This window comes from Macaca nemestrina, chromosome 3 (assembly GCF_043159975.1).
Source record: "Macaca nemestrina isolate mMacNem1 chromosome 3, mMacNem.hap1, whole genome shotgun sequence".
Lineage (NCBI taxonomy): Eukaryota > Metazoa > Chordata > Mammalia > Primates > Cercopithecidae > Macaca > Macaca nemestrina.
In genome coordinates this window covers 137,025,059-137,037,564 of record NC_092127.1, presented here as the reverse complement: position 1 = coordinate 137,037,564, position 12,506 = coordinate 137,025,059, and the positions used below count along the sequence as shown (strand labels likewise).

At 36.4% G+C, this 12,506-nt stretch overlaps 1 protein-coding gene across 8 annotated transcripts in view; it reads right to left on the bottom strand.

Moving 5' to 3' along the window:
- LOC105477284 (methylenetetrahydrofolate dehydrogenase (NADP+ dependent) 2 like) overlaps window positions 1-12,506 on the bottom strand; it is a 151,668-nt gene that overhangs the window by 11,136 nt on the left and 128,026 nt on the right. Inside the window, exon 8 of one of the 8 annotated variants that reach the window (XR_003016982.2) lies at window positions 9,040-9,264. The exons of 6 other annotated variants lie outside the window; for them this stretch is intronic. The gene's annotated coding sequence lies outside the window, so the exon portion shown is untranslated. Of the gene's footprint in view, window positions 1-9,039; window positions 9,265-12,506 lie in introns of those variants that run through there. One more of the 8 variants, XR_011621230.1, reaches the window with a different exon arrangement.

Genomic DNA, 12,506 nt, shown 5'->3' with positions numbered 1-12,506 from the left:
CGTGATTTTAGACCTACTGAAACTATTTGACAATTGAGACAAATAAACAATCACCAAATCCTGTTGTCCACATTAAACTTGCTCTGGAGAATGAGACTTAGATGAAAATGACATGGAAATGTTTAAAGTAAGTTCCTGAAAATAAGAATGTTTTATTATTCTTATAATAAATATAAATAATTATCATAATAATTTATTTGGATGATCTCTTTGCAAACTTTAGACTCTGTAAAGTAATTCCATAGATTTCCTTGAAAGTGCTATAACTTTGTCAGCAAGATTAAGAACGTTAGGGTGTGTGTTCAGTTGTAGAGAAATAAAAGAGATTTAAAATCATCCATTTGGGATGTAAGATTTGCCTTTGTACATACTATTCTCTTTGTCTAACATGCCCTTCTTTCACTTTTCCAGTTGATGAATATTTATTCTTCCTTCTCAGATCCAGGGTAAATGTCACTTTCTTTGTGGAGCCTGTTAACTCCCCAGGCTAAGTTAACTGTTCATTCATGTATCAGTGAGACTTAGTAGAGTGATTTTCAATTTGCATTCATAGAGCATATTGGAATCTCTTGTGAGATTAAGTCATACTGCATATGCCTCCTCCTACCCCAATATTGCACATTGTCAGTATGCACCACTGAGAATTAATGTTTGAAGTGAGAGGTATTTCTAATAGTGGGAAGGGAATGTTATACATATAAATGGGATGGAGAAAATTTAAAATCTGGTTGGAATTCACTGCGGTACTATGGCTACTTTACATGATGGCCTCAGGTTCCCAGGAAAGTACCAGTCAAACCCCAATGTGCAAATGGTTTTCACACTTCTGCTTACATAAGAGTTGTTAATGTGCCATCGACCAAGGCAGGGCACATGATCAAGTTGAAATTCAAAGACTTGGAGTAAGAACAGTGGCCAAGTCACCCAGCAAAGGGGGCATACACATGGGGACAAAATAAATGTATGGCCATTTTTTATAATCTACTATAGTAGCCTCTTGGCTCCCAGTCCACCATGTCAGCCATATAATTTGCTGCCAGTGTTATTCTTTAAAACACAGATTTGATTATCTTAGCTTATAAACATTTGATGGATCTTCACTGTCTCTAGGATAAAATATAAATTCTTTGTTATGGCAATCAAGGTCTTTTATCTTCTGACCCAACATCTTTATTTTGTATCATTTTCTAGCCCTATATTCAATTAGTCACTGTTCCCACACATGCCATAAACTGGACCAGATAGATTCATAACAAATATTCCTTGAGCAAGATTCATAACAAATATTCCTTGAGCAAGACATAGTTACTGCCTTGTGGAGCTTTTAGCCTAGTTGGGAAAATGGACATTAAAAAGGCAATTGCCTAAATAATAATTGAGCTACGGCAGTGATGTGTGCTACACATGAAATGCGTGCTGCACTGTGAAGGTGTCAAGAGGATCTGGGTCTGAACAGCACTGTGTATTCATGTGGCATATCCATGCCAAGTTTTTCCATGGGAAGAGAGAGGTGTAGAATAGACAGTGTTCTGTGTAGGGGAGACAATGTGATAAAGGTGGCAAGAAGCTTCCCTCAGGTAGAAAGCAGCCTGAACTCTCGGAAACACTGTAAGAAGGCCAGTATAGCTGAGATGTAGGAGTAAAGCAGAGTTGCAGGAGATGACATGGAAGAGATAGGCAGTGTCTGGTTATGTAGAGACTCATAGAAAATATCAAGCATTTTGCATATTAACTTAAGAGCAATGGTTAAAGTATTTTTAACATTTGGAAAAACATATTTTGAGGCAGCATAAAATTAAATGAAGAAACTGTTCTGTGTTTGCACATTTCTCTAATGAAGTGAATTTAATATCTCGGGTGAAAGGAAAGGAGATAAACACAAAAATTACAAAATAAATTGAGATTCTAAGGTGGGAATAAATTCAGGCTTTTGTAGGAGTACCTCAAAGAGAAAATATAAATCAGATATGGGGATCAGAGAAATATTGTAAAGTTGCAGAAAAGCTGCAAGATTAATGGACACCTGAGCAGGGAAGAAAGGGAGAGAGAAAGCAATGCAGACACAGGGAAGAGTAAAAGCAAAAGTGGGCTGGATTTGACAATAAATCTAATATAATGGAGGAGGTAAAATGAGTTCATTATGACCAAAGCACATGATGAAAACAGCGAGAAGAGAGAGAGAAGCCTGGGGAGGTGGTCATGGGCACATGGGGTCAAGAAACTTAGGTTGGGTGATGGTAGCTGTAGTTACTGTGTTCAGGGTGAATAAGCTTTTTAAAGAGTCTTTCATGAATAAACTTGGCTATTTACATATTTAGGAGTGATCTTTTGTAATATGAAAAACTTGTGAGAAAAATGTATACTACTAAATAATTTTAGAAGAAAGTAGTAAAGGAGAAATTCATCTTGCATTTTCATAAAGTTTCAGGCTATTGCATGCCACTAAATCATTACTCAAGAAATCCTCTTTCAGCCTGGCATGCATGTCTAATCTGTGTTCTCTCTTCTCCCCTATGTGGCTGATGACTTCCCCCTCTACGTTATTGGCTTCAGATTTCTAAAAGGAAGAACTAAGACTTGGCTTGACATCATTTACATTATTCTTACTTGAAGACAACCATTTTTCAACGTCAGTATAAGAACAATAGGTACAGGGCAGAGGCTCTTTCATATTTAAAATTTGAGGTGATGATAGAGATAATGGAATAAACTAATCATCCAGTTTTTATGAACGCCTCCAAAAAAATCCAAGGGTGGCATAGATGACAGGGTGCATAAAATTTACTCATGAAGGATACTAATAGCAACATAAAGGACACTAAAATGCCCTTTAAAATCTTAAGTAAGAATAAAATAGAAAGTATGTGGTCATGAATCTTTTGGCACCATCAATCCATCCTTCACGACAGGGTGTTTCCAGCTGGTGTGTTCTGTCATTGCTTCATTTGGAAACTTTATGTTCTCAGGTTCCCAGGGTCAAGAACCGAACAATTCAGATTCTTATTTAAGATACTTTGTTGGAATACTCTCTAATCCCTTGGCAAATAGTAAATTTCTACTTCAGTAGATTATACATACTCCAAAGATCCCAAATAATGGCATTTCCAGATGTATCTAAACAGAATTAATTTTGCTAGTATATTTTTGAAATTCTATATTCTGGCAAAGTTAAAGAATACATTTGTGCTCTATAAATTTATTTTTGGAGTGGAGAAAGAAGAACTGATGTCTCATGTTCCTATAGTATTGTTTTATTTGTCTTTCTATTTTGTCTCTTTTAAAGAAGTACTCTATGGCCCATGTCAGTTCTCCACAATGCTATAATTATTTTTTAAAATCAACACCCTCCCCCAAAAAGAAGATGGATGATTCTTTATCTGTGGCAAGGCAGCAGAACAAAAATTTCTTGCTTCTCTCATGTGAATTTCATCTTCCTGGTATACATATGTAATTGTCTAAATTAAATGCTTGAAGAATTTTCCCATGCTTCTAAATGCAAGCCACTTAAGCATAGCCTCTCAAACATCCACTCTAATGAAGGGGAGACAAGCTTCAGGAAAATGAAGTACAGGAATAACAACCAGAAAAACCTGAATGACATAGGACGGGAGAAATAGTATGACTCAGGAGATAATACAGAAAACACTCCACTTTCTCATATGGTTGATAGAAAAATGACACTTAAAAGCATGGTGAACCAGAAAGCAAAGGGCTCCTCAACAAGTCAGTAGTTTGCCACTAAACTTGGAAGGTAACCAGGAATCAAGTGCTCCAGAGGGAATTTACTATATTTCTTCTTACATTCATCTGGTTGCTGAATCTTTAGGCTTCTACAAGTTTTTTAAATATATTGAGATGTTCATTATCATGGCATCCTGTGGTCAGTAATGAAATAGAGAGGATTATTGCCCTAATGTGGTAGAAATGTATGAGACTGATCTATATTTCTGTACAAATTGTGTTGACTTCATTACCTTGGTAAGCTGTACCTACAAGGACTTCTCTCAACTATTTACTTTGCAACTTGTATTTGTAGGGTGGCTAAGTTTTATTTTCCTTTATATTAAGTTAAATATATATCTGGTAATATATGTTATAGATGTATACCATCATTCTCAGCAAACTAACACAGGAACAGAAAACTAAACACTGCATGTTCTCACTCATAAGTGGGAGTTGAACAATGAGAACACATGGACACAGGGAGGGGAATATCACATACTGGGGCCTGTTGGCAGGTGGAGGGCAAGAGGAGGGATAGCATTTGGAGAAATACTTAATGTAGACAACGGGTTGATGGGTGCATCCAGCCACCATGGCGTGTGTATATCTATGTAACAAACCTGCACTTTCTGCACATGTACCCCAGAGCTTAAAGTATAATAATTTAAAAACCTATTCAAAAAAAAACCATAAAAAAAGAAAAAACATACCACTCACACCACTTACAAAAAAAAAATACCACTCATACCACTTAGAAGACAATTAGTGGAACCAAATAGCAAGTCAGTCACCTGGAGAGAGTTTGAAATTGCTTTCTGTGAACTCTAGCTATGACATATCAGTGAAACCTTCTTTCTCACCATGGATGCTGCCAGCTGTCATTGTCAGATTCTATTTTAGTAGGCAGGAGTAACAATACTGCCTTGATATTTCTGGTAGTTCTATTGAGAGCTGGGAAAATTACTAAAAATATCTCCCTTTCATGATGTCTTTAAAAATACAAGATCATCATACACTCTTGCCATCCTCTCCAATCCTTTCCTCTACCCCCAATCCCTTTTTCCTTAAGTCACTGAACATTCGTATCAGAGTGGCAAATCTGTAAACTAGATAAAGCTTTCTGGAGTATCTTCCAAATCTCTTGGCAGGGCCTTAATTTCTATAGTCTGCCATAATCAACCCAAGATAGGAGAAGATAAAAATATTCCTTCCATAGGTATTTGGTCTTAATATGGATCACTGAGAAACAACTATTAAAAACAAACAAACAAACAAACAACAACAAAAAAAACAACTCATCACAGTTCAAGCAAAGAAGAAAAACTTGCAGAGGTATTAGTCACCTCTCTTGTTCCTATGAAAGTATTTTTTGTGTCTCAACTTTAACTCTTCTCTACAAAGGTAGATGATCCAATGTCAAGGACATTCTACTAAATAGAGGTCTCTAGAAGTTGACTTGATTTCAAAGCCCTAGACTTCACAGTAAATATTCTGTCCATGTTGTAAGCCACAATGGAGGCAGCTGGCTTACTGATGATAGGAATCTCATAGTGACCATCAGTGGTTCTACCTGTTTCGTGAAATGATCTGTGTGGATTCTATGATCACAGTGTTAATAATAATCTCCCAGAGGGGCTTTTACAGTGTTCATCAACTTTTCTAAATGATTGGAACAAGTTACCTCTGGGTTAAAGTATAAGATCTTCTCTTATAGTAAAAGCTAGAGCTTTGAACTACTTTATAATTATCTACCACAAAATGTAGATGTTTTGAGTCAGACTGATTAGCCATATCATCAAACTAAATGATTGACACTGAAAACTCAGGTGGTTGGGAGTCACTTTAATTTGGTTCTTTGTAATCACAGATTAATAGTTTTGTGAAAGTGATACAATTAAAAACCATCCTTGTTTACTTAGAAACTGATTATATACACGTACTTTCCCATGTTGTAGAACACACAATTGGGAGTAAGCAGTGCCTAAACTACTTTCCAAATAAGCTTACTTTGCATGATCTGGAAAACATAAATTCTGGGTGTACACCCGGAATTGTTTGTTGTGTGCACGATACACCAGGACCTCAAATAGTGCCTAGTATGAAGCAGCACTCACAAAATATGTGCTGAGTAAATCAATGAAGAATCAATGGATGTATCATTAATGAATATGTGTTGTTGAATTAATGATGTATTTGCTGTTACTCTGCAAGAAAGCTTTTGTTCCCATTAAGTTAACTTGAGGGGAGTATTTCTGTAATGTAAGAATGATACCATAGGTTTTTAAATACAGAGAATGTTCATACAGATAACCAGTGGCCTGAATAAGAAGGCTGAAATCTGGTGTGGGACAGAGATATAAAAGAAATGGGCCAGACACGATGGCTCACGCCTGTAATTCCAGCACTTTGGGAGGCCGAGGAGGGCAGATCACGAGGTTAGGAGATCAAGACCATCCTGGCCAACATGGTGAAACCCTGTCTCTACTAAAAATGCAAAAATTAGCTGGGTGTGGTAAGTGTATCTGTAGTCCCAGCTACTCAGGAGGCTGAGGCAGGAGAATTGTTCCCACCCGGGAGGTGGAGGCTGCAGTGAGCTGAGATTGCACCACTGCACTCCGGCCTGGGTGACAGAGTGAGACTCCATCTCAAAAATAAATAAATAAATAAATAAATAAATAAAGGAAAAATAAATGTAAGATAGGAAGCTAACCTTACAGAGGCATCCAATCTAGTTAGGAATAACTAAGTAAAAGTGAAAGGATAGGATTAAGAGCAAGATGAGTAAGGCAAATGAAACCTGTAAGGAGAGTCTGGAAAAGATGGGAATAAGCATGAGTGCTTTAAAGTTGATTCATATAAGAGTTGGGCAAAGAACAGACTACACTGGAAGAGAGTTTAGGCCAGAAAAGTAATGAGGAGGATGGTGGTAATTGAAGTGTGAAGTTGTATACTTCTGGGTTAGTAGTTTAGTGGGAATGGAGAGAAAACGTGAGCAATGTGTGCTCGCTCGTACACACACACACACACACACACACACACACAGTTTTTCACCAGGCATTATGCTTGGCAATTCACCTACATTAACTAGCTTATGTAAGGTGATTATTTCATTTAATCTTCACAACAACTTTATAAGATAGAATTATCACAATTTTTCAGATGATATAATTGAGTCTCAGAGTGGTGAAATGATTTACCTAAGATCACAATTGTTTTAAGCAGTAGAGTTGGGATTCAAATCCAAGTTAGCTTGACTCCAAAGCATAGTCTTTTATGAAAGGTTGAACATAATACAAAAAGAGCAGGGAGTAAAAGATGAATCCAGACTTTCAAATGCAGAGCATTAAAAGAAAACATAAACGGAAAGCTGCTTACAAAGCACTCCAGCGGTTTTCACCCCATCTCTAGTAATTTCTTAGGAGAATGATACTGAGCTTCTATTTAATTCCAAACCCTTTCCTGACCTTATGTTTGACTATTGGGTTGGAATTTTGAGGAATGGTTTGGCCAGATGGAGTCTCAAATTAAAAGGTCCCTTTATAGGGGAGATTTCCTGCCTGGTGGAGATTCTTTTGAAAAATTCAAAGTAAGGCACCAGATATTTGGGGAAAATTCACAATTGTATACAATATCATACTTCCCTTTTTCAACAGACCACGTTGGGCCTGCTATTGAGCACATAAAGCCTTTTATAATGTTTTCTCCTTTCCTTTGATTCTCTGTTCCCTCTACCAAGAAAGAGCCCCTTCCTCTCTTTTGCCCATTCTCTACCCTAAATACGCATACTTGAGTAATATTCATCTCAAGAGGATTCCAGAACTGGCGCCTCCACTCTTGCTTATTCCAAAATCCTTTGAGTCATACTTGATTGATTCTTCTCTTTCCCTCATATCTAATTGTTTAACCAATCATTTCAACTCTCCTTTAAAATTATATCTACCATCTAACCACCACTTAACATCTTCACCCATTATAAGCTGCTCCACGCCCCATCATTTCTTACTTGGATAATTACAATAGCTTCTTAACAGCTATCCCTATTTATACCCTTAACCTCTATACAGCCTTGTGTCATTCAGTAGCCACAGTGCATTGTTAAAATACAAGCCAAATGTCATTTCTTTGCCCCAAATCCTCCAATGGATTTTCACTGCCTTAGAGTAAAATCCAAATATACTTCCTTGGTCTATAAGACGGGATTGCTGCTACCTCTTTGACTTTATTCTCTATCACTCGCTTCCTTACTTACTGTTTCAGTTACAATGGCCCCCTTGCAGCTCATAAAAACCACCAAGCAGGCCCTCCTCAGGGTCTTTGCATTTGCTTCTCCACTTGCCTGGAATGCTGCTCCCTCACCTGTCCACATGACTCCCTTCTTTGTTTGTTCAGGTTAGCATAAGCCTTCCCTGACCACCCTTTCTAAGAAACTCAATGCCATCATTCTCTAGCCCTCTTAGTTTGTTTTATTTTTGTATCACTAAGACACTGCCTTGTTACATAGATATGTATGTATTTGTTTATTATCTGTCTCTTCTAACCAAAATGGAAGCTACTGGTGGGTAAGTACTTTGTCTCTTTAGGTCACTGTTGTATCCCAAGTGACTATAAAAATGCCTGACACATAGCAAATGCTTAATAGCATTGAACAACTAAATGAATGAACCAAATTTGAAGCATCTGAAGGGCTACCCTAAAAACAGTAATAATTAAGAGACTGAAAATAATCCAGTGAAGATAGAGATATAAAAAATGAAAGTCACAAAGGGACCTGACACAACTGTCAAAATTGTATAACATGGTCAAAAAGTATCAAATCTCTATCAATGATTGAATAATAAACAGTTTAGTTAGAATTAAAGACATTTAGGTGAGGTTGTAATACTTGCACAAATTTTATTGCAAATCTGTGTATCTAAGATCTATGGAAAGCTCAGGGTAAGATTTTAGCCAAGATATAACTTCAGTGACACCAGGATTTCACCATAACCCCAGAAAAAAGTTAGTAAGTGGAGTAGGCTTTGAAACCAATTAGAAAGCAATCATACAATGATGAGATAGTTCCCTGAGGTTTTCAGAACAAAATGAATTCAGATAGGTAAGCTGAATGATATGTGGATATTATAATAAAAAAGATAAATAAATATCTTTCTTTTCTATCCTAAGTAAGAGATTAGTCTTCAAGTTCTTATGTAAATGGTAGATTATTATTTACCAAAGTATAGCCTCCCATTAAGCGACTATGGATTCCACATCCCTTGTACTCCACACATGACTACATTCGGGTCTGTAGAAAGCTAGCAGATGTGATGCATGTACCTTCTAGTTGAACTTTATTAAAGATGGATTTTCTTGTTCTGGGCTCTCTCTTTCACTTTTCCTTAGAAGATAACATAAATGAAGAGGCAATTCAACTTCAACCACGTGGATAAGGACAACACTCAGGTGGAACGATGTTATGGGATGAATTGTATCCCCTCAAAATTCAGATGTTGAAGTCTTAACCCCAGTACCTCAGAATGTGACTGTTTCCGGAGACATGGTCTTTAAAAATAAAATTAAGTTAAAATGAGGTCATTAGCATGGGGTCTAATCCAACCTTCTAAGAAGAGGAAACTTGGACATAGACACACACAGAGGGAAGACAATGAGAAGACACAGGGAGAAAATGGCCATCTACCTGGCAAGGTTGCCTCAGAAGAAACAACCCTACGAATCCCCTGATCCTGGACTTTCAGCCTCTAGAATTTTAAGAAGTAAATTTCTGTTGTATAAACCATTCTGTCTGTGGTACTTTGTTATGGCAGCTATGGCAAACTAATAGAAACAGTAGGATAGGAGAAAACAGTATCCCTGAATGATGCATAGCTGCCTAACTCCATTGACTGCCTCCCTAATTCAGACTTTCGTGGGAAATAGCAAAATTATCTTTTTTTTCAGACACAGTCTCACTGTGTCACCTAGGCTAGAGTGCAGTGGCACGATCTTGGCTCACTGCAACCTCTGCCTCCCGGGTTTAAGCAATTCTCCTTCATCAGCCTCTTGAGTAGCTGGGATTACAGGAGTGCACCACCACATCCAGCGAATTTTTGTATTTTTAGTAGAGGCGGGGTTTCACCACATTGGCCAGACTGGTCCCCAACTCCTGCACTCAAGTGATCCACCTGCCTCCGTCTCCCAAAGTGTTGGGATTACAGGTGTGAGCCACCATGCCCGGCTAGCCAAATTATCTTGGCTATGCATTTTGGTTTCCCTTTGTTACAGCCCTTCACCTATACTCAAGTATAATACTTAAAAGGAAAAAAAAGGAAACAACCTAAGAGTTTAACAATAGAGAAAGGGTGAACCAAATAATGATATATTCACTGAACATAACCATAAATCAGAACCTCAGCAAGGCAAATCAGTAAAACAAGTTTAAGTGCATAAGTCATATATATTCCTCAAACTATATAGTTGATGCATACATAAAATATCTGGAAGCAACTTTAGTACAAAATATAATGATAATGTCAGTTGCGTTAGAGGAGTAGACATTCTTTTCCACAAAGTGTGACTTCTTTACTTTTGTAATTTAAACCAGTGTCATCAACAATATAATGTACCTTTACATTAGACTTACCACCTTTACAAAGACTTATCACTTTAAATCTTACTATCCAATTATGTTAAGACAGTAGAGAGACGAAAGTCACTCTTAGACATTAATCTCATCTATTTTGATTTTAACAAAAATGCCTACATGCCATTTCTCTTTCCTATCTTTTTGCTTTCTTTACAACACCAATTCTTTCTTGTCTTATTTTATTCCTTGTTTTAGTATAAACCAATGAGTGGAAAAGCATTGTCAGAGTTGGAAGACAGGGAGGAGAGATGGCAGACAACAGGGAATAGACACTCCAGTTCTTCTTATTCCACCTCAATCCCTGCAGGAAGCATCATAAAATTGAAGCAAAGCTACTAAAGCTTCAAAAGTGTAGAGAAATGTCTTTGTGTTAGTTATGAGAAATAAATGAGGCCCGAGAATTCACCTATAAGAGCACGGTTAATTGAATTAACAGCATGGAAGTAATTAATTAGACTGTTCAGCTGAACAAATCCATTTGATGAATTAAGAACAGTACAATTACGAGTTTTTGAGCCTAGAACTATACACTATTTTCCGATGTATTATTCATAAGAAGCTATTTACTACTCATAGCACATAATCTCATTTATATCTTTTGAGAATACAGCCGTCTTTGTCAGAAGTGTATGAAGTTTCTTTCAAAGCTACAATAGAAAATGGTTTAAAAAAAATGCCCATGAAAGTAGGTATACCTAAGTGTAAAAAGTAATAATCTATATAGCAAATATAAATTTATAAATTAATAGATTATTCACTGTATGATTATTAGTAATGAAAAATAATTCTTAGACATGCAAAATAATTTTATCACAGATGCTTTTAAATACTGTTTCTTCTTTTAATGTCATAAGTTAGGAGGGAGGAAGTATGTTCAAGTAACAGAAGAGGAATGTTAAGCGTTTGTCAGAAGCTGGACATATTGATGAACTGTCAAGTTCTTAATTGGAAATCAATACAAAACAAAATAGCAGTTCAATTTAGTAATAACTTTAAAGCCCTATTTATTTCCCAAAACATCCAGAGAGGCATGGCATTGCAGGAAAGGCCTAACTTGGATATATGTTGAGGAAAAGAACATACTGGTTGGCAAGGTGCTTAGCACACATTACCTTCCACAGTGAACAGCCTACCTGGACAGTAATAGTAATAGTGAGAAACTGTAACCAAACAACTGAATAATCATGTAGTAGAAGTGATTATGGCATTGGATATTGATTTGAACTATATGATCACTAATTTTATGAGACTTAATTGGACACAGAGAAAAATACAGGCAGTGCTCAATTTTCACAGGGGTGTAAGACCACAAAGATGACTGTTGAAACAGTGCAAAGCAATTTTAATAGTCAATGGGAGAAATTATATTTGTTTAGTGACCTTTAAAATTATTTTGTCAAAACATTAAAAGTTCTCTTACTGTGTTTTATAAATATATAGTGGATAAAAATAACAGTAAAATTAATATTACTGATAATAGTAAAACAAATATTACTATTTACTAGTAGTAAAACTAATAGTAAAACTAGTATTCACTAATAGTAAAACTACTAGCAAAATTAAACTAATATTTAAAAAAAGAATGCAACTTAAAATGCTGAAAACATTGAGAACTGAACTGTTTTTTTCTCTGTAAACATTTTGCGAAGTATAGTTTGAATGGTTCTTGCCTTTTCTTGGTCATACAACTGATGATTAGGAGCAAGCATCTTTTCGATGCCTTGGTGAACTGGCAGATTCCTTTCTAAGTATGAATCAGCTTCCAACATTTTATCCTTTGCCCTTTCAATGGCATGAAATTTCTCTGCAGTTTCCTTTAATGTGAAGTTTTTTACATCCTCTGGGACATTGTCATCCTTTCCATCACAGCCATTTTGCTCATTTATGTAGATAAATCATTCCCATCAATGTTATCTACTTTAACTGGGTCACCCAGTTTTCTTTACTAATGAAACAAATATTTCTGCAAGGACAATTTACTTCAACGATTGATTTTATCTACATCTATTTTGTTTATCTTGGCTATAGTTATAGTGAAACTTTTCACCGATACTCACAAAGCAGCCACCACACTTTCCCTGTGGCAATTTGAAGCCAAATGTTACTTACGAGTTTTGTAGCATAACCCATCTTAAAGTTCTTCCCTCTCAGTTGGGGGATC